Raw genomic sequence first — 20,525 nt, 5'->3', positions numbered from 1 at the left:
TTTCCTCGTTCCCAGCATAAACCCTTGCTAGATGCAAATCTTTTGGTGTTGGCAGTTTTTCACAGAGCATTATATGGTTTTCTTAGTGCATAAAATTTTGACATTAAATATCCACATATAAAAATGAAACATGTAAAAAACACCTCCTATGTGGAAAGTATATCCACATTAGTTATTAATATTTAAACCCCAATCTATTTTGAAGTGCTTAGTGCTAATTATAGCTAGACTTTAATATTTTATCAAAACAAGTAGACATGTTTTCATTTAAATTAGTTCATTACTTTAAAAAAATGCTTTTTAATGGTCTTGGCCATGAATGTGGTGGAGCCATGTCCTCTAAGTGGAGGCTGAGTAGAGTTAGCCTGCTGCTGGATGATGACAGTAGAGATTGCTTGCTTGTATAAAGGACCAAATAATACCTCAAGTCTTGGGATTTTCCTTATACATTCATAAATGTAACCTACACTTTGTTGTTTTAATTTCATACAAAAGCACATTTTTTTTTTTTTACAATTAATGATCTTTTAAAGCTAGAAGAAACATATTGGATATAAAACAATCTCAAAAAATGTTAAAATATAACAAGAATTTTATTCATGTGAGATAAATCAACAGATTTTGAAATGCAAGTAATACTATTTCATAGAAAGCCAATAAAGCTCAGCTCTTAACCTATGCCTAATACAGAGAGAGAGCTAGTATGTGGCCATTGGTGTGTCAGCACAGGGGGAATGTGCAGAGCACACTTTCCTTAAGGGCAGGACTGACAGCCCTGTTCCTTCTGATTGGCTGATACCCATGCCTGATTGGTCAATGCTGCCAAACAGGTCATTAAACTTTATCAGCATTATCTCTGCTTTCAGGGACTATTCAAAATTTGCTTGAGACATGTTCAGACCACTAAGAGCCAAGAAAGAAGGATTCCTACAATAAAAGTGGTAGTTTCTTTTCCTCCAACTTGCAAAATTTCTGTATGTGGGATGGATTAAATGAAGAACGAGACAATACCCAGGTTGATTTGTCAACTTCTATATGAGATAAGTGTAGAGGGTCTGCAGAAGGCATTCATTTTGCCATTTGGGGTTCATATGCTATTTAGAATTTACTGGCCTTCCTGGAATTTTGATGAAGAATTCCAGATTTTCCATACATTCCAGATGCCATATATCTACCCTACTTACAGATTGTAAAATGTTGAGACAGATTACAAAGCAAGTTGTGAACTTCCTACTCTGGAGGAATTTGTAAGTGGGTTTCCTCTGATCAGGAATAGCAAGGGCAGGTGTCTGTAAGCTGGGCAATGTAGTAAAGTATCAGTTTTGTTTGGCCTTTTAAATAATTATTTTACGAAGAGGAAATGAGATCAGGAAGAAAGGCCCAATATAGCCTGATGAATTAATGGGTGATAAAGTACATTGGAACTTTGACATCTAGCCTTTTACATTTTCTTTTGAATAGTTGCCTCTATGTCCTGAACCAGGTATCATACAAAAGAGGAAATTCAGCAGTATTTGTCGGTTAGAGTGGCAGTAAAATATAAAGGTTAAAAGCAGAGCCTGGAGCCAGGCTTAGCCCGGATTTGGACCCCAGCTCTGCCTGGGAGTAGCTGTGTGACTGTGGGTAAATTACATAAACTCTGGACCTCAGTTTCATCTTCTACAAAATGAGATATAACAACTTACCTCATAGGGTTTAACAACCTGAATGATAACTGGTTTATAGTAAATAACAAATATTAGCTATGCTATTTTTACATACTCTTAATTCTAAACCATTTCCTCCTACCCATTTCTCTACCTACATTCTTCCCTGTTCTCCATGCACTTGGCATCTGACCTTATTGGATCACCTCTCCCTTTTTTGTATTTTTCTTACTGGGCTATTTGATATTCAGAGCTGTCTGCCTTGGCTTCCTTCCACTAATATTCAGGCACAATTTCTTCTTCTATCTCAAGCCTCCCATCACAAAACATGCCACCCTTGTGGCACAGTTCCATCCCCCTACTGTAACCTAGTGCTCATGGCATAAACCTGACCTGGACCTTTACATATTATTTATAAGGTCTTTTTGCTACTTGAAGAAGTAGATTCCCTTAAGTGAAATTTAAGAGACAAGGCTATGGGTTAACCAAATCTGATTTTATTTTTCTCTTTCCCAGGACACAGAAAAGCTACATATCTCAGCCTCCCTTTCATTTAGGCTGAGTCCATATGACTGGGTCAGGATCCCAGTGCAGTGGGGGTGATGTGTTCCACTGTTCTAATCCCCCTTAGTGATTGTCCAAGCTCTCCCTTCCCTTGAAAGACTAGGGGGCCTGAAGTTTAGAAAGGAGACTGGATCCCAGAGTCACCTCTTGGAGGAAAGCTACCGAGGAAAGTTACCTGAACTACATTGGACTATAATGTCAGAAATAAATCTTAACTGTGTACATCTCATGATATTTGGGTGTATTGCCTCAATTAATTTAGATTATACAGAATATAAGTATTTGGACAGAATATAAATTTCTGTGAATAGTATTATAGTAGAGTTTGAATGTAGAGTTTTACTGAATTCATTACTGAGTTTACTAGTAGGTAGCTGAGCAGAATGTTGTAGAGAAAAGCATAGGAACTGTAAAATGCCATAGAACCAGATTCAAACTTTGTCTCAAGCATTTATAAATTTGACTTTAATATGTTCATTCTCTGGAATCCAAATAATACATTTTCTCATAGTGTTATTGTGTAAGTTAACTAAAACATATTAGGTGACTCTCTTCTATCCCTATATCCTTTCCAAAATTCCAATATTTCCAATCCAGTATTTAATTTCTGTGATTCTTCATTCTAGACTGCTCTTCATAAAGTTGACTTTATAGGAGTGCTGGACTAAAGTCTTGACAATAAAGGGTAGCAATTTGGTCCAGGGAAAATGTCCATATCCTTAATTTGTGTCCAAATAAAAGAAAATCATTATAAAATTTTATGTGTTGAAAGTAGTACTTAGTAGAGAACAATTTTGCCTTTATTTAGTGCATTATTCAGAAGGTCCCCAAGTTAGAAAGCTATGCCAGGCACCGTGGCACAATTGTGAAAATACTGTATTTAATTAAAAAGGGAATTTCTGAAATGATTACTATACAATTTATATTTCAAAATCTTACATAAAAAATTTGACCCATGCAATATTGATGAGTTAATTTTCCTTTTCCCCATCCCATCTTAACAACTAGAAGAACAGTCTCTATTAGAAATTATTGGGGGTGTGCCATTGGCAGAATGAACACCAGTAAAGATAGAAATACTGAGTGGCACCTATTTTTCAGCCTCTCTGTTTGCACACACACAATGCTACTGGGACACTCAATATAAACGTACACTTCAAAGGCACACCTGTGAGAGTTGCCATTGTTACCTGCTATTTAATATTTAAACAAATTGTTAAGAGTTTATGCCATATAAACTGGTGACTTTTAAAATTAAAAAACACGAGCTAACACATAACTTATTCAGTTAAAGGGAAAATATGGCAAATTTTTACATTAGGCACACAAGAAAGGAAAATTAAAAATTCAGGAGATATTACATTGTAAGTTTACAGATCTTAGTCCTACAGAGCATAGTAATGTATCTTAAAAATCAGTATTGCAACAAACTAAGCTCTCTATGACACAGCTTTCCTTTTATAAAATTAGTAAACTCTTCTCATCAATTATCAAATAGTTGTCCCTGAAAATGGACAGAGAAACTACATGCCCTCTTGGTCTTCATTGCTTTCTGACCTTCACTCACCATTTCTTCTTTTCTTTTCTCTTTCTTCTCACCATCCCAACTTTTAATTTCCCTCCAAGTTATATTCCAACACCTTTACTCCCCCCTCCTAATGTGGCATTGCATTTTACATAGAGTTTGGTTCTGAAGTCAATAAACAAGCTGAAAAGTCATATAAAGTCAGAAATTTCCCCAGGGGAAAAAAATCCCCTAATTCCCACTTAAAGTACAATATGCATGACCATTTGCATGCACATTTGAGGCTGATACATGGTCCAACTCAGCTAGTTTTTTTTTCCCTCTAGCCTAGGAACAGATTGCTGTTTTCTCAGTTAAACACCTGATGAAGTAGTTGGCTTGCATTTAGGGGCCATGTTGTAAAAAAAAAAAAAATGTATCTTTAAACACTTGAATCACACTCTGCATGGTGAGATGCTCATACTATGAGAGCGATTCAGGAATCGAGACCAACTGAGGGAACGTGATATTCACATCTCCCTTCCTGCGCTCCCTGGGGCATATGCTCCGTGGAATGTGGGACAGAATCTCCCACACTGTTTACATTCTCCTCTTTCCCTCTCTCTCCTTCTGGCAAAGTAAGTAGAGCTGAGTATGGACGAGAACTTTATATGTATTAAGGAAAAATCCTACTCAGAACCACAACTTTTTCTAAGAAGGGCGGCTCCTGTTAAAGGGAATTCCAGGACCTCTGTTGCTCCCATGTGCTGTAACAGCAATTGGTAGCCCCTTCAATATAATAGAGGGAACTGCCTTACAGGTTATAGACATACAAAAATGTCTACTTGGGTCAAGAAGTATGGAAGCTCAGGAGAGCTGACTTGCTGTATATCATGGTTTCTCAACTTTTTCTCTATTGGCATTTTGGATCATATAGTTCTTTGTTGTGGTGGGCTCTCCCGTGCACTTAGGATGGTTAGCAGCATCTCCAGCCTCAAGTCACTAGGTGCCTGTGATGACCACACTCCCCTCCGACAAGCTGAGAAAACCAAAAATGTCTCCAGATTTGCCAAATCACCCTTGGGGAGCAAAACCATCCCCGACTGAGAAACACTGCTCTATATGATAGGGTGGAAAGACTTCAAAAATCTTGGGAGGAAATTCTAGATAGATGAAGTGAAAGAGGCAATATGGGATGGTGGCGGGAGGAGCTTCCTAGATAGTGCAAGGCTAGGCACTATGAGGCAAAGTAACCTCTGAAAGATCCTTAGTAATGAGATGGTTGAAGGTTTTTAAAACACAGATATGTCTAAACTCCCATTTGAATCTGTTTTCTGTTATATGAACTCCCTTTCATTTCCCCAAACCTTCAGTAAAGTCTATTGTAAACTCCGACACCATGTGAGAGCAGTTAGCGAATAAGTTCCCTACCTGAGCTGACATGTTGTGCAACAGGGACCGTCCACATGGCAATGTTACTAAATGAGATCTGGGAACCAAAGTAAGCCTTCCAAACATCTTTGGATTTGCACAAAAAGTGGACTATGGGTTTAAAAAACTCTTATCTGTATCTTAAGGGGGCAAGGACCTCTCAAAGGTTTTATGACTTGTGGGTTCCCTGAGCCACACAGAGGCACTACCAACCCTGAAAAGGGTTAGTGTGGAAGGAGAAGATGCTCATCTCTTCTCCCAAGTCTTTCAGGGGATTAGGATTAGAATCTGGGGCCTCTGGGAATGGGAGGTGGTCACTTCTCATTGTGAGGATGATCTTTACTATCCTATATAATAAAGAGCTAATATGCTAATTAGACTGGACAGTGGAACAACCTTCCGGAACTACCAGGGGCGAGGAGCAGGGCCACAGGGACACAAGGCAGCCAGGGTTGCAAGGGCTGAGGCAGCTGAGGCTGTGAGGGCTGAGGCAGCTGGGGCTGCAAAGGCCTACCCTTGCATGAATTTCATGCATCGGGCCTCTAGTGTCATATAAATCTTTCCCAGGCACTGCTCATTCCCCTGCTCCCTCACCCTCAAAAACCTCATTGTCTCTTTTGCTTCTCCATCTTAGATGCTCCTCTACTACCTTGTCACAATGTCCCATATATCCTCCTATATAATAAAAGGCCAATATGCAAATAGATCGAACGGAGGAACAACCAAACAACTGAATAACCTGTTGCTATGATGTGCGCTGACCACCAGGGGGTGCACGTGGAACATGGCGGGAGTTGGCTGTGGCAGGATGGTGTGGTGGAGCAGGTGAGCAGGAGCACCAGACCAAGGCAGGATGCCAGCGCTGTCATCGGGGCGAGCCTCTGGTTGTTACTGAAAATTCTTTGCTCCTGTGCACCACAGTCCCACCCGGTGCTCACACCGGCTGCCGGCACCAGAGCCACCACTTGCACCCGCTGCTGGTGCACAGTGCCAATCCTGGTCACTGAGCGCCATCAGCAGGTGCAAGCGGTGGCTGTCAGCCCCGAGGGCCGTGGTGGGAGGGGCTGGGCAGAGGTGGCATGGAGGATGGGCCGAGACCCGCCCCTGTGCCCACTGCAGCCTTGCCGCCCACAGTTCTTTTCAAGATGCACAAATTCGTGCACTGGGCTCCTAGTTTTTCTATAAAAATTTCAGCTTTATCCCTTTGCCACCTTCCCAAGGCTACTTCACTAGCTGGGTACCAATTTGGAAGGCTTTCTCTTCTCTCAGCCCACTCCCCTTTTTGGGTCAGGTTTAAATTATTTCCTCAACACATTCTGCTCTTTATTACTCCCTTGCTAACCTGGTCGAAAGCTGCTCCTTCCTATAGAGAATAGAGTCGTTCATTACCATATCTTCAGGTCTTAGTTTAATCTAGTCTATTCTACTTCAATATATAGGTTCAATAATACTAGTTCTTACAGTAAGATAAACTCTGAACTCAACACATTTTATTTATACCTCTTTAGGGGCAGTTATCATTTTCTATTCACTGTAATAACAATTAGTGTACATAATATATTTACCCCTAGATGAAGAGCTCTTTGAAAGCAGGAACTATATCTTAACATAATAATTGGCTCACAACAGTTGTTAAGTAGTTGATTTAATTTTTTTCTATTTTTTTCCTAAAAGAATTTAAGATGGCATAGGACACTAAATACTGGCTAATGACTTAAATTAGAATAAAGTGAGAAAAAGAGAGAAAGAGATAATAAAAACTTAAGAATAGTAGATTATTAATAAGTACTTGCTAAAAAGTAAATCAATTTTCAATAAGAATTGCCAATGAGTTAGTTCAATTTTAGAACAAACTGTATTTGCTTTCTCACTCACAACTCTGTCCCAGTGGTGATGGCCGTACCTCATCCCCTTCTTTACTCCCTATCTTCTCCATTTCCAAAATCTGGCCATGCTTTATTATGTGGTCCATTAGAAACTTCCATCTTCTTCCACAACCATACCTTCCTGACCACAGAGCTGGTTCTAGGCATGGGCACTGGACTCCAGCCAACCCACATCTTTCTCTGGGATATTTGGAGCTGGAGCAAAAGGTAAGAGCCTTTTCTCCATGGATGGTAAGCTAGAAATCTGCTGAATCACCACAGTCCCTGGGTAGAGAAAGCTGAATTTTCAGGAGAAGAAGCCAAACTATAGAAAGAAGCAGAGGTCAGAAACACAGAGATAATTCTGATGGTATTTGAACCACTGGCTCTTATTTCTGAGAAATCACCCTTAAAGCTTCCCTCATCCCCTGCCTTTCAAAGCATATTTGTTAGAGCTCCTTTTGATTTTTATTGAATTAAGTCCAAACCCTTGAGTTTGACAATATAGCATTTCCAGCACCCAGTCAGCCTTATCTTGCTTCTAAATTCTCAGTGGAGAGCTGCCTTCTCCCAGACACCAGGCTCATTCTTTCCTCTGTGGTTTTCTTAGTTATTTCTTTACCTTGAATGACCTCCTGCCTCCTCTCTCTGCAATACTAATTCTAGCCTTTATCCAGGGTCAAATTCAAGATCTATCTCCTCTATTAAAACCTTCTTGATTGATCTTTTTCTTCTCTGAACTATTGTAGCCCTTATATCCCCATCTTTTACCATGCTGTCTGAAACATATTTATTTTTCTGCTTTGGTTTGTTCTCTTATGTGCTTTTTGTGTTAGAGAATTTTTTGCTTTGTTTATTACTTACAAACTTAACTATCTTTAAGAAACAGCATCTTCCCATTTGTTTGTTAGCACCTTGATTTGTTTGAGTATGGACAATTTGGGGTGAGGGTTGAAGGGGAATTAAATTGGTCTACATTAAAAAGAGGGCATAATATGAGGCTCTTGCAAGCAATTTGGAAAAGGAGAAGTGAGGAGGAGAGAGAGGGGACAGCAGAGCAGTGAAGCAGAAGAAGGTTGTGTATAAGCCAATATGATCATCCTCCAGGATCCTCAATTACTCAGGAAATTGAAATAAAGTCATAGAATCCATGGAGAGTATATATATATATCCTGGAAATTGGTGAAGGGATAGAGATTTGGGTATAGATTATCAAGGGGAAAAACAGAAGCAACCCAATATATGCAGGTGCTAGAGAGAGTAACCATGAAAGATATAGCTATAGCTCCTGGGTATTTGCAGAAACCATGAGAAGAGTTTTCAAATTCAACCAGGTCTGCACCTGGGGATTCAAGCCAGGGGGCAGGAGGTCTCAGCAGACATTTGGGTTACAAGTGATCATCAGTTTAGTATTAATCACATTAGTCTTGCTTTTCCACCTTGAGGATAAGTTTCATGACACAGGGATTATGCTGTCTTCTACTTCAGAGATGCTCATGCTGTGTCAGGCTCAAAGTAACTGTTTTCATCCCCTGTCTTTTCACTTCCAATGCTTCCTCTTTATCAATTCTCTGCTGTATGGTAAAAGTAGGAGAAGGAAGAGGAGGACAGGAGAGAATAGTCTTCTGCTAGTGAACAAACTCTTCCATTATCTGGTCTCAACTGATTTATTGGATCTCACTTCCTCTTACCCAACATGATTCACTTTTCCAGAGTTCCTCTCTGTCTACCCACAGCACATGGAGTTTCATCTCACTGTTTTTTGTTATGTTGTTGTCCTTACCTAAAAAACTCTCCATTCTCCTCTTTACCTACCATATCCTACTTGTCCTCAAATTCTAGCACAAGACACAGTTCCTCCAGAAACTGTTAGAGCTATCAATCACTCTCCAATTATCTTCTATCATTTGTGCCATGTCACATAACACCAGTTATTGCTCTAGTGATTTTTATGATGGTTAATCTTCTCATAAGCACCTTGAGGACTGAAGGAGTGATGTTATAGATTTGATGCACTGGGTGCTCAGTACTTAGCAAGTGTTTAAGAAGTTCCTCCCCCAAATGGATTCACAACAGGCGGGACTTTGGTTTCCTATGCTTCCCTCAATGCTAGAACATTGTCTGGAAAACAGTGGGTACATAATATTTATTTAATAATGAATGAATGAATGAATGACTATTAGTCTACCAACCTTTATGACTCCCAGTAGCAAAGACCAATCTTTTCACTTTTTCTTCCCACCGAATGTTTAAGGCATTTTTCTCAATCTCTTGAATCTAATAACTGTACTTCCGTTGTTAGATTTCCCAGTCTTATTTATAATTTCAGATGCTGCTACATAGCTCCTATAGTGTGGCATCAGTCATTCTTAAAGCACTTCACTTATTTCAAATCACATTTGTGCTGAATTTAATCTATGTATACTTAAAGAGAAAACTTAAAGAGAAAACATGAGTAGCCTGCTCCTTCACTTTCATGATCCCTTGAGTGTATCATAATATTGAAAAAGTGGAATTTGGACATGTGTATGGTAAAAATGAATCTCTCTAGAGATATACCATTCTCATAAATGAAAATATGCATATCATAAAGGTATTAATTATCCCCAAATTAATATATAAAAATCTGATGCAATTCCAACTAAAATCCCAACAGAGAATTTTATTTGATGAAAGTTAGTTTGAGAATAGGCAAGGTCAAAGGATGAGAATAGCCAAGATGATTATAAAGATGAATAAAGGAAAGAAACTTGACTTTTCAGATATCAAGATTTATTATAAGGCCATAGTAATTAAATCAAAATGAGAGTGCAGATAAAGACAAACAGACTAATTAACAGAATTAAAACACAGAGAGAGAGTGAGAGAGAGAGCGTGAGACAACCAAGCAGAGAGAAATAACATTACAAATTAGTGTTGGGGGAAAAATGGTGCTGGGACAACTGACCACATGAAAAAGAAGTATATCCGTTACATCAGATACAAAATAAAATGAATTTCAGGTCGATTAACAGCTCAAATGTAAAAAGCAAAAACCATAATATTTTCAAGAAAATACAGAATATTTTAAAGAATTGGGGTAGGAAAAATTTTTCCAAATAACACAGAGAATGCATAAGCAATAAAGGGAAGAATGCTGAATAAATTTGACTGCATTAAAATTTGAGGCTTATAAGGCAAGTCACAAACTTGGAGAAAATATTTCTAATCATATATCTGACAAAGAATGGTATCAAGAATATACATTTTTAAAGCTCAATTAGAAAAAGATAAGTTCAATAATAAAAAAAATCTTGGGCAAGGAGATGAATAGGCAATTCACAGAAAAGTAAAATAAAAATGGCCATTTATATTCAACTCTATCAGTATTCAGGGAAACACATCTAATAAAATTGAGAATGTAAAAGTGTATATGTGCTATTTTTATTTCAAGTGTTTAGATGTGTGTGTGTGTATGTGTATGTGTGTGTGTACATATATTAGGGAGACTTATACTAGTATATGTGAACAGGCAGATATGTACAAAAAAAATCTCAGCAAAATTGTAAGTGTGAAAAATTAGGAAAAAACCAAGTTCTCATTAATAGGGTAATAGATAAGTAAATTGTGGTATTTTCCAAAATCCACAATTACAGATTTGATACACTGGTGCTCAGTACTTAGCAAGTGTTTAAGAAGTTAAACTAAACAAAGTAGAACTACATAAATAAACACGAATAAACCAAAAAAAATATAATTTGAAGGCAAGAAAGCAAATTGTACAATTCCTCTTACATAAAGTTTAAACCACATAAAACAAGATTTCATATTATGCAAGGACATATGTTGTACAGTATAACAGCCTGGGTTCCCCATAACACAGCTTCTGAGACAGAGTTTACCAAGCAGGACGTTCTTGAGAAAGTGCTTTTGGGAACATCTTGCAGAAAGGAAGTGAAGACAGCAGGACTTGATGGAGGGAGAGTTTGGGCCATGATATAGTCTTAATAAAGGCCTCAGTCAACCCCTCTGAAAGCCTGTGAAACTAGGATTGCCCCTCAGAATTGTCCTGAGTTGGGGTGAGGGCCCTGGCCTGCAATGATGAGTCACTGGATGTGGGAAGGCACATCACCTATGTAGTCATTAGGAACATCCACATGAATATTTGGGTTTTCTTCTCTTAGCCACATGATAGCACTATACTTCCTATGTCCTTTGAGTTAGGCATGGCCATGTAACATGCTTTGACCAATGGAATGTGAGCAGAAGTTGTATAGGTCACTTCTGAGCAGGTTCTTTTAATAGTGTGCAGGTGACTTTCCACTGCCATGGTGACCTGTGACATTCTAGTTCTGTGGAGGCTCTTCTAGCTGCCCGTCTGAATGAAGGCAATGTGGAGCAGTGCACACGGCCATCCTCTGACCAACGTGAGGCATGATCACTGGTTTAAGTCACTAATATATTGGGGGTTTCGTCACTGCAGCATAAGAACCTAGATATCACGACATACCAGCTCTGGGATCCAAATATCACTTTTGCCATCTTTGAGCTCTCTTCTTCTTGCTGTATATATTTACTTAACAGCCTTTCTTGTCTTGTTTCCTAGATCAGGTTTTCAGTAACTGTGTTTTGCAGAAAAGTAGCCTTATGAGCCGCTCTTCAAAAATCACGATTTTTATGGTTAACTAGGTAGGAAACCACATACTTTATCACTCTCTCAAGGATTTATAAATGCTCATTAGCATATTAAGTTTCCAGAGCAGTCTTTCCATAAAGAAATCTGTTTTAACTAATTTCAATATTCCATTTCACAAATGCATTTGACTATGGAACCCTAAAAATAACATCTACTAACATCTGACAGAGGAACACATTTTTGGAAATTATGCCCTAAGCAATCTTTCTCTTTCCATTCCAAAGTAAACATATCCAGAGGTTCTACTTGAAAGTGAAGAGAATGGACCTGGGACTTATTTACAATGAATTCAAGAACTAAAAGCCTTTCTATAAGCATAACATTTCAATAGAACTGATTTGTAAAAATATAGCAAAACATTCTATTGGTTCAAAACCAATCAACATACACATAGGATATACAGAGTAAGAAACACAAATATGTATGAGATATGTGGTCCTTAGTCACCTAAGGCTAGCAATATGTTTGCAAAGATAATATATAGACTCATAGAATGCAAACCAACAAATGTTTATAACCACTCTCAGATGAGTGGGTGTAGACAGAACCCTGAGGATGTCAAACATCACTCAACGAGAGAAGGCCACAGCTGGTAGTCTACATTCCATGTAGTGAATCTAAGAAACAAGGATTCACTGAGTCACAGAACCTTTACTCTTCAATAATATTCTGGGTCTCTTCTTATTCAAGTGTGATATATAAGAATTTAAACGTTAGGCACAAACAATAAGGGTGGTTAGCATGTCTGTATACTTCTATCGCAGCATCAGAAAACAGAAGGATATTTGCCAGTTTCCCAATCTAGCAAAGTCCAAGAAGAATGCCTGCCTGCTTTCATTGCAGCAAATTATAGCACTGCATGCTGGCTGAGAAAATGGCCCAGTCAGAATGAGGAGACAGGGCAGATGTCTCCCTTGGCCTTTATAATTTTTTTTTCTTACACAATTTAGTTGAGCTAAGGAATTACTTCTTTTGAATGAAAACTCCACATTTTAATAAATCAGAGTGGTCAACAACCTGGATTGAATGGAGTACAATGTTATATAATTTCTAACCTCCTCTTCTTCACTTTTATGTGTTCTAAATGAAGAGGAATCTATTATAGTTGACAGGAAAAAAAAAGACAAAAAATTTAAAAGAAACAAAATACTACAAAAGTCTTGCTATTGAGATAGGAATAAATATTCATAGTATAATATATTAAAGACTCAGAATCCAGATATTTTGGGAGTAGATGGCTCAGCAAAAACACAAATTACTTTTAGACCCAATCTATTATTTATTATTTCAATTTATAAAACATGCACCCAATGCATCTTTGAGATGAAGAGTTCAAAGTCATTGTGATTGTTTAGTTGGCTTATCTCTGGAATTTAGAAATCTGCATATTTTATGTTGACTTGAAGTTGTGTTCTGTAAGAGACTTTTATGCCATAAAAACCAAAAGTAAATTTCAAAGAATAAAATTCACAGAGTCATCACAAATATATTAAGTACTTTTACGTCACTTGTCAAATAATATCCTGTCAATAAGAGGTTTGAATTGTGAAGAACAGTTACTCAGATTTTGAGTGGAGCATGATTTTTATCACTGTAGTTAATCAGTCCTATTGTCTTCAAGCCAGAATATGAATTCTTCCTTAGAAATAAAAGTCTGAACCCCATTATTTGTAAATTGAAGAAATTAATTTCTTTAGTTGGATTACCTTTGCTTACATTACATTACCATTTCTAACACCTTCTTTCTTCCCCACTCCAACACTTCCCCTCCAACCCCCCAATTTCCAGATTTTTGGTCTGCTGAATAGATCCAGCTTTTTAATTTTAAAAAAAGGAGAAAATGGTTATACTGAGCTCAAGTTCCCCATATCACTTTAGTTTTTGATTAGTAATAATTCTAATTTTATTTCGAGACTTTTCTTCCTAAAAAATCTTATAAGGATGAAAAACAATGCTCCCTATATTAAAAGTTAACTTTGCCCCACCAGTGTGGTTCAGTGGTTTAGCATCGACCTATGAGCCAGGAGGTCATGGTTCCATTCCCAGTCAGGGCACATGCCCAGGTTGCTGGTTCCATCCTCAATAGGGGGTGTGCCGATTAATGATCCTCTCTTATCATTAATGTTTCTCTCTCTCTCTCCCTCTCTGAAATCAATCAATAAATATTTTTTAAAAAGTAACTTTAAGGATTACATTTGAGACAGTATTGCTTTGAAATAAATCTTTTGCTTTTTTCTTAAAATGTACTGTATATAAACAGATAAGGAAAATTAAACTGCTTTTAAAATATATATATATATATTATTGATTTTTTTACAGAGAGGAAGGGAGAGGGATAGAGAATTAGAAACATCGATGAGAGAGAAACATTGATCAGCTGCCTCCTGCACACCCCCTACTTGGGGATATGCCCGCAATCAAGGTACATGCGCTTGACTGGAATTGAACCTGGGACCCTTGAGTCCACAGGCCGACGCTCTATCCACTGAGACAAACCGGTTAGGGCTAAACTGCTTTTTAAAAGCTGTATTGTAGATACCTGCATACATAAATGTTCAAATCTTAAGTCATAGTTTTGTTTTATAGTTGATTTTCTATTGTTTCTTTCTTGTGTAACATTACATATCTGATGGAGTGCAACTATTTTCAAATACAGTAAAAGTAATTCAAGTTTAGCTATAACATAAATACAATTTATTATACTATCATTATTAAAGGTGAAATAGTTCAGGACATTCATAAATCAGCAGCTAGTTTGCCAACTTCGTATATTAAATTAGATGGCATTTAATTATTAAGACAACTAGGCAATAAGTGAGATGCTAATTAAAGCCCAAGCAAACAGCTACTCTCCATTCCTAATTTATAATTCAGTGTCTATCAAAAAAGTCAAACAAAGGTCATTATATCTCTTCATACCTGAATATCTTGGTAAGAAATCTGGCTTTTGAATTCAACATCATTAGATCTAAATCTGAATATAAAAAATAAGTATATAAGACAACCAAACAAACAAACTAAAAACAACCCAAAAAACTCCATAGAGTGAGATTTCAAAAATGACAAAGATAGCCCTGACCGGTTTGGCTCAGCGGATGGAGCGTCGGCCTGCGGACTCAAGGGTCCCAGGTTCGATTCCTGTCAAGGGCATGTGCCTTGGTTGCGGGCACATCCCCAGTGGGGAGTGTGCTGGAGGCAGCTGGTCGATGTTTCTCTCTCATCGATGTTTCTGGCTCTCTAATCCTCTCCCTTCCTCTCTGTAAAAAATCAATAAAATATATTAAAAAAATGACAAAGATATAAGACAAGCTACTTAGAAAAGCACATTTCATATTTTTGTACAAAAAGTGAAAGGAATACAGCATTTTCAAATAGCAGGTAAATAGACATTTGTGTTATTATATCACCGGTTTGACATTTCTATAGGCAAAAATAGGATGCATAAAGTTATATGATACAGAAATAGATTCTTAAAAATCGAGTTCAAGTTTATCTTTCTCATCATATGAATGTGAATAAAAATAATTCAAAAGCCAATCCTGAATAAACTGCTTATCATAGAGCACTTAATGAAATAGTCATTTCAAACAGCATTTAGGTAGGATATAAACTACAGAATGAAGAATCAGAGGTCCCATTATTACAAGGATAATAAAGTTTTTTTGAAGCTACTTTAATTCTTTCAACCTCTGGTTGATAAAAATGATTGGACCACCATCTAGGAAGAAGCTGGGTGGTTCTTATGAGGCTGTCTACCTAGACATTTCTAGCACCAAATTCATATCATATCAAACACTGCTGCTGCTCTCTCTGAACTACCTCCAGGAAATCATAAAACAACCCCACAGGCAATCCTATATAATAAAAGCCTAATATGCAAATTGTCCCCTCGGGCTGTCATTCAACCACTCGCTATGACATGAGATGACCACCAGGGGGTGGTGCAGAACATGGCGGGCATCGGGCAGCAGTGGAGGTGCTGCCGGCTCTGATGGGCTCCTACGAGAGCAGGACTGTGGTGGGATGGTGGAGCAGGTGAGTGGGTGGCAGCAGGCCAAGGCGGGTACGAGCAGGGGTCAATCGCCCTACCAATCACCCTGTAGAAGGCGACCAGAAGCAGCGGTGGAAGGTGGAGCTACCACCTGACTCCCAGGCGCTGAGGGAGCTGGGCAGGGGGCCAGCCCCGATTGATCGCCCCACAGGTAGGATGGTGGGAGCAGGTGAGGGGGCAGTGCCAGGCCATGGTGGGGTGCCAGGCAGGGCTGCGGGACGCGAGCTGGGGCTGTGAGCCTGGGTGCATGAGTTGGGGCCTGATCCATGCAGGCCACCCTGAGGGACACCACCTGTGCATGAATTCATGCATCAGGCCTCTAGTGTTTAAATAAATGCCCAGCTGCCCGAAGTCTAAGAAAATGGAATTTAAATGACTGTATACATTTTCTCTAAGATTTTGCCTCTGTGTTGTGTTTGTAAAGTAGGAGTAAAGAATATCAGAGTATATAAATTTATATGTATATACATTTATAAATTTCAGAATATCCTATCTAATAAAGAGGGAATATGCTAATTGACTCTCATGCCATTGCAAAGATGGTGGTGCCCACAGCCAATAAGGAGGGAATTTGCTAACTGAGTGCCCCACCCTCAAAGATGGTGGCACCCACAGACACAAGATGGAGGTGCCCAGTCCTCTCAGTCCTGCCAGGGCGGCAGCCTTGCCACGCGCCTGCCTCTGGAGTCTCCCAGTCCCCTCAGCCCCCTGGCCACCCAGGGCCAGCCCAAGGTTCAGGCAAGCCTCGGCTGACAGCTGCCCAGCCACCCAGGGCTGGCCCGAGGCACAGGTAACCAGGGCTGGCTAAGGCTTGCACTGCCAGTAGTGGCAGCAGCAGAGTCGTAATGGGGGCATTGCCTTCCCCTGATTTCTGGGTCACCTCTTGCATCTAAGGGCTCCTGGACTATGAGAGGGGGCAGGCTGGGCTGAGGGACCCCACCTACAGTGCATGAATTTTCATGCACTGGGCCTCTAGTATAAAATAAGAGTGAAGAATTAAAGAATTCACTTTAATAGGAGTGAAGAATTTACTTAGTCCAGATCACCTAGTTAATTAGGTAATCCTAGGGTAGTAGGGTCATTTACATTTATTGAATGAACTAGAGGCCCGGTGCAGAAAATTCGTGCACTGGAGAAGGGTGTCCCTCAGCCCAGCCTGCACCCTCTCCAATCTGGGACCCCTCCGGGGATTGCCAACAGTCGGACATCCCTCTCACAATCTGGGGCTGCTGGCTCCTAATCACTCGCCTGCCTGCCTGCCTGATTGCCCCTAACCACTTCTGCCTGCCAGCCTGATCACCTCCTAACCGCTCCCCTGCTGGCCTGATTGACACCTAACTGCTCCCCTGCAGGCCTGGTCCCCCCCCAACAGCCCTACCCTGCTGGCCATCTTGTGACAACGTGGGGGTAGCCATCTTGTGATGACGTGGGGGCGGCCATCTTGTGGTGCGAGGGCATGAGGGTCATTTTGCATATCACCTCTTTATTATATAGGATTAGCTAGTCAAACACCTTTTCACTACAGCCAAGCACTACACTGACCCTGATTGTATCCTTGTCATTCTCCCCTGTACCCATCCTCTTAGCAATGTGGTCTTGGAGATCTGTTCATCAAGAGGTAGAGTCCATATCCCCACCCCTTTAATTAGCACTCAGCTTGTCACCTGACCAGTGTAATGGGGCAAAAATGATTACTAGGCAGTGCTGAGCCTAGGCCTTAAGAAACTTTGCAGGCTTTTCTTTCTTGGGACCCTTTCCTCTATCAGGTAGACAAGGGTTGAGAGACCAGAAGCATAGAACTAAGTTGGCCCATTTACCCCACTAGTGATCCCCAGATGTGAGAGAGCCCTGCCAAGGTCAAGATCTTCCCTGAAGCTTCAGATATGACCTGAAGCTGATCTAGAGCTGACCACAGACTCATGATGGACCTCAACTGAGATCAGAACAATTGCCCAGCTGAGCTCAGACCAAATTACAATGAGCTAAATAAGTAGCTGGTGGATTCAACTAAACTGTCATTTGATAATACCCCATTGTTCTCAATTAGTAGAATAGCAACTGAGAATTGAGCCAATAAATTCAGGACCTAAAGACAAACACATTAAGCCACATCTCTATATGAATTATCATCTTTAAGCTGTTGACATATTGCATTTGCAAAGCTGTACAGAAATCAGGTAGTCACTGCCTTTCAGCAACTTTTAAAAATGTATTTACCATAAAAACACATTTACATTTCTTACATTGTGTGGAAGTATATAAAAGGTGTGTTTGTGTTTAATTAATTTTAACTTTAAATTTAAAAACCCAAAAGAGATAAACCTAACAAGACCCACATACCTACCAAAAAAAGCAAACAATAAAGCTGCTTTGTGTATAATTAGATACCTTTATGTACATGATATGAGGCAGGGTCATTAATTCTTCTTTGTATCGGGGCATTTTACATCAGTCAAGAACCATTCTATCAAAGTAAAGACATGAAGTGCCCCTTTCCCATCCCAAACCCTTCACATTATTATAATTTTATTTATGCCATTATATAGCATTACCCAAATTCATCATGAGCCACAGAACAGGCAAATGATAAAATTTTAAAGTTAAAAGAAACGTTAGAAGTTCCTGAGTGGGGTGGTGAACAGAATAATTGCATATGAAGGACCCTATTCTATTCCTAACTGTGCTACCTTCTTTAGTCAATAGTCTTTAGTAGTAAAATGATGGTTTGGGAATATATAATTTCTTTGTGTGAGAGGGCAATTAAAAATGTATTCCTTTCTGCATTTGAAAGGGTGGTTAAGAAGAACTGAATTGCTAAGGACAACAGAGAAGGTCTTTGAGGGGCCACTTAAGGAAAGAGAGAGGGGCGATGTCACTGGACGAAGTCTACTGGAAGAATTTGGGTAAGTTTCTTTGGAATGGCATGTGAGTTTCTCCATAAACCTTGGCAATATTTTTGGACTTATTGGGGAGGGGAAGGGGAAGGAGACAGATTGAGGACAACACCTAAATGCACCTAGGGGCTCTGACATGGGCTAGAAGTGAGAAAAGAAGCCCCCCACAAGCCAAGTCATACTGGGTTACATAAGATTCTTTGCAGGTCTAAAAAACTCTGGCTGTGAAAGTTGCTGCTGCTTCACAGCGTTTATACTAAATAACACTTCTCTTTATTCCAAATTCTCTAATTCAGAATTTTTGATGAGCCATTTGAGACCTGGCTAATGTATATCTCTGTGCTATATATAAAGAAAGGATTTGTCAAGGAAATAGATGGCATTAACCAGGTTGTTAAAATAACACTCCAAATGCTTGAAAGAGCTGTTTTCAAACACCTTAAATACTTTAGGAACATGATTTAATAGTTGTCCCCCATAAAATATGTTAAAATTATGACTGATGCTCTAAAAGAATGTTTTTATCTCTAATTCTGCAGAAAGACAATGGGAAGACATTGCCTTTTTAATGTGTATATTATAACAAGATTTCGGGAAATTCGCTAATAATATGGCAGGCTAATAAGATGAATTAGTAAATTAACCCAAGCTGCTACATGTACATGTATAAGTTCTCTGAGATGGTAGTTTTAATTGATTCCTAAAGGGTGCTGGTTAAAGTGACAAGATGACTGCTTGACTGTTCATGTAAATTAAAAAAACAACAACAGTCAGTTAATTTTCATGGTGGGAAAGAATGTTATACAGACCCCACAACCACTGAACATCAATGTCTCAGTTGAAACATAAGGCTAGTTAGTTTCATTAGCTCTCCTCCTGCCCACCTCCTAACTTCCTATATCCCCAATGTCATCAATCAGTAATTGCAGCTCCCTTGTTAGCTACCTTGGTCCAACTCATTTTTCCTCATCTATGGTCTCTCTCCTCTGCTAGGTCTTTATCATTCTAACTAGAGGCCTGGTGCACAAAAATTTGTGCACTCGGGAGTGTCCCTCAGCCCGGCCTGTGCCCTCTTGCAGTCTGGGACCCCTCGGGGGATGACCACCTGCTGGCTTAGACCCGCTCCCTGGGGGATTGGGCCTAAGCTGGCAGTCAGACATCCCTCTGGGGGGTGTCCACTTGCCAGTGGTGAGCAGGCTTAAGCTGCAGTTGGACATCCTTAGTGCTGCCGAGGAGGTGGGAGAGGCTCCCACCACCACCACTGTACTGGCAGCCATCAGCCTGGCTTGTGGCTGAGCAGAGCTCCCCCTATGGGAGCGCTCTGACCACCAGGGGACAGCTCCTGCATTGAGCATCTGCCCCCTGGTGGTCAGTGTGTGTCATAGTGACCAGTCATTCCCAGTTGTTCTGCTGTTAGGGTCAATTTGCATAATACCCTTTTATTATATAGGAGTGCCTGGCCAGCCTGGGTGAGTGGCTGATGGCTGGTTTCAGGCTGGCCAAGCCCCCCAGCGGGGACCCTCACCCCATGGGGGTGTGGTCATCCTGGTTGAGGGGCTGATGGCTGTTTGCAGACTGGCCACGACCCCCGGCCACCCAAGCTCCCAGTAGAGGCTGGCTGGAAGCAGGTATCTGCAGTTTATTTATCTTCTATAATTGAACCTTTGTTGCCATGAGCGGAAGCCACAGTGGCTCAGAGCAGGTGGGAAGCTTGGCTTTCTCCGTTGCCCGGCAACCAAGCCTTCTGCTTGCTCCAGCTCCATGGCTTCCGGCCACCATCTTGATTGGGTTAATTTGCATATAGTCGCTCTGATTGGCTGGTGGGCATGGCTTGGGGCGTAGCAAAGGTATGGTCAATTAGCATCTTTGTCTTTTATTAGTGTAGATGCTCTATA

The 20,525-nt window shown here is 39.9% G+C and overlaps 1 long non-coding RNA gene across 1 annotated transcript in view; it reads left to right on the top strand.

Annotated features, from left to right (window-relative positions):
• LOC132235476 (uncharacterized) overlaps window positions 1–20,525 on the top strand; it is a 50,462-nt gene that overhangs the window by 5,565 nt on the left and 24,372 nt on the right. Inside the window, exon 2 of the long non-coding RNA XR_009453026.1 lies at window positions 18,528–18,639. This is a non-coding gene — a long non-coding RNA (uncharacterized LOC132235476). The remainder of the gene's footprint in view (window positions 1–18,527; window positions 18,640–20,525) is intronic.

Source organism: Myotis daubentonii, chromosome 5 (genome assembly GCF_963259705.1).
Source record: "Myotis daubentonii chromosome 5, mMyoDau2.1, whole genome shotgun sequence".
In the NCBI taxonomy this organism is placed as follows: Eukaryota; Metazoa; Chordata; class Mammalia; order Chiroptera; family Vespertilionidae; genus Myotis; species Myotis daubentonii.
This window is presented reverse-complemented; position numbering and strand designations above follow the sequence as displayed.